This window comes from Phalacrocorax aristotelis, chromosome 2, assembly GCF_949628215.1.
Source record: "Phalacrocorax aristotelis chromosome 2, bGulAri2.1, whole genome shotgun sequence".
In the NCBI taxonomy this organism is placed as follows: domain Eukaryota; kingdom Metazoa; phylum Chordata; class Aves; order Suliformes; family Phalacrocoracidae; genus Phalacrocorax; species Phalacrocorax aristotelis.
The window spans coordinates 125,512,599-125,515,037 of record NC_134277.1 but is presented as its reverse complement, the minus strand read 5'-3'; the positions used below and the strand labels follow the sequence as shown (position 1 = coordinate 125,515,037).

The 2,439-nt window shown below is 43.6% G+C and overlaps 1 long non-coding RNA gene across 2 annotated transcripts in view; it reads right to left on the bottom strand.

The window, feature by feature from the left end:
* LOC142053414 (uncharacterized) overlaps positions 1 to 2,429 on the bottom strand; it is a 28,933-nt gene extending 26,504 nt beyond the window's left edge. For both annotated transcript variants that reach the window (XR_012659210.1, XR_012659211.1), the window contains exon 1: positions 2,097 to 2,429. This is a non-coding gene — a long non-coding RNA (uncharacterized LOC142053414). The remainder of the gene's footprint in view (positions 1 to 2,096) is intronic.
* Between the last annotated feature and the right edge of the window lie 10 nt (positions 2,430 to 2,439).

Here is a 2,439-nt window from a genome sequence, read left to right as displayed (position 1 = left end):
CTGTTCGGAAAGGTGGACATAAGCAGTGCAGTCTTGTTACTACAGCTTTCAGAATACTGAAACTTGATACAAAGCAGAATGTGTTTTTTACAAGCTGTGGGATGTTGTTACTGGTGGGAGTCAAGAACTTTGTGTAATCTATCCAATATGCTATTAAATGCAACCAAGTCTGTTAACTTCAAACACTAAGAAAAGTAAATTTTGTACCTTGTTTTTCCTTCTTGTACTTTTAATACCTATATAATCTTTCTCCTCAACATCCTAAAACTTTCTGTAGCATCTAAGGAAATGTGTACAACATTTTCCCATTTTCACTAGAAAACTGAATCTGCTCTTTGGATTAAAATAAATCCCTCCTCTTCCCATGCTATTTTTCCACAAATATTTCTTGCACATCTAGAGAAGGGAGCAGGACAGACACGTGACCCATTTCCCTGAAGCAAAAAGACAAGAATCCTGTCCTGAAAAAAAATCTCAAATCTGTCCTAAGACACAGGAATGTTTACTTGAACACCTTAACTATAATTGTTGTATGCAGGCAAAAAGACTTTTCTCCCAGCTGAGACTCAACATGCATAGGAGATGATAAACTAAAGCAAATCAAGATGCTGACTGATATGCCTGGACAAGAAGGGGAATTCAATCCATGCAGTCTTACATAGTGCACTCTAACAATATAAGCTAAAATTCAAAGTCTGAGCTTGAGTGAGAAAAAGAACTAAAAGAAAGGGCTATCAAATACTACAGTGAACTCAGATGAAGAAGCAAGAAGACTTAAGAGTAATCTGAATGAGAAAGCATTCCTTGCGTTGCAGAAATTATGGAGAAGGACTAGACAGGACCCTTCTCCGACCATCCTATCCTATTTTTCAAGTGCATTAGCATCATCAATGAAAACACTTCAGTTACCTGAATTTGCACATTTCAAACTCTATGTCCTCTGATACTTGATGCTGGGGGCTGTGCTGCAACTTGGAACAGAGCACTAGCCTTGGACAAGGTATACGTAATCAGAGCACTGATTATTTTTCAAAGGGAGCATTTGAGCCTGGATCTTCTGCATCTCGGACAGCTGTTAACAGTTTGCTAACAAAGTTAAAGTTTTTCACCTTACGGCAGCATTCCTGTATTATCTGCAGCTTAGCTGAAGTGAGCTGGAGTAAAAATTAATTTCCATTAGCTGTCTTCTGTCACAGTTGCCTTAAGAGTATTTTCTGGGGTCTCAAGATGATAGACCAAAATATTACTGAGAGACGTGTGCAGTTTTGAATGACATATAATACAGTGATTTTTTTGAATAAAAAAAATGTAAGCCCTTTTTTTCCAGAAACATTATAATACTGCTCTAATAAAGAGTAGTTACAATTTTAGAAGTCCCCTCTAAATTTTTACTCTTTCTAGAGCAGTGTTATAGAAACTAGAACTAGAAACTGGTATTGTAGAAACTAGGAGAAACCAGAATTTCTTTTCTTACAAATGGAATTGTAATTGTGGACCAGATTACTCCCCTACTACACATATTTTCTAGCGTCTCTGTCGTACAACAAAAAAGAAATGAAGACCAGAAAATGCAAATGACCAGTGCCCGCCTCAAAACGTAAGCAGCATTTATGACTTGTTTGGGTGTAGTTTGCATGATGAACAATGCAAGGAAACCCTGTCTCTTGTACTTTTCGCATGTGAGGTTTATCCAGTTCAAACTACAAGATTTTGCTTGGGGGAAAAATATCCTACTGGTGACACTGGGAAAATAAATTAATTGGACAACAGTGCAAATACAGTTACAGACATGCACGACTGAACAACCACAGGAGTCGAACAGGCAGAGGATGTAAGAGGCAGCCAGTCAGAGAAGCTTGACAGGCAAGGATCTGAAAGAGGCTGCAGCCAGTTCTGGCGCAGCTGATCTCGCTCGCTGTTGAGGGCACAGCTCAGGGCAGCGTTAGTTTTGGTGACGCTGGTAGGGGAGCTACGTCAAACTGTGTGCCTGGAGCCCAACCTGGTGTAACTGGAATTAGTGTCTTAGATTTATTTTTTCTTTATACATAGATCCAGGAATCACACCCAAGGCTGCAGGCCAGTCAGAAACACCTTACCTTACACAAAAACATGCCCTTGCTGTCATGTCCGCGCTGCAAAGCGTCAGGAACGCCGACTGCGGGCGGGCACCGCTGCCGGCCCCACCGGCACCTGGGGCAGCTGGGGAAGGGGAGCTAAACCCAGGCTTAGCGCTTGCAGCCAGCAGGGAGGCCTCGGCTCAGAGGTAACTGCCGACGGCAGCAGCCGGGCAGAGCATGCGGAACCCGGTTTTTGCCGAGTTGCACGGCTGCACGCCGGGCGGGCGGCCCTCAGACACGCCGCAGCGCCGCACCCGCCGCAGATGTGGGAGGGCACCTGGCGGACACGGAGCACCGCCGGCCCCTCTCTGGGATCGCTGCC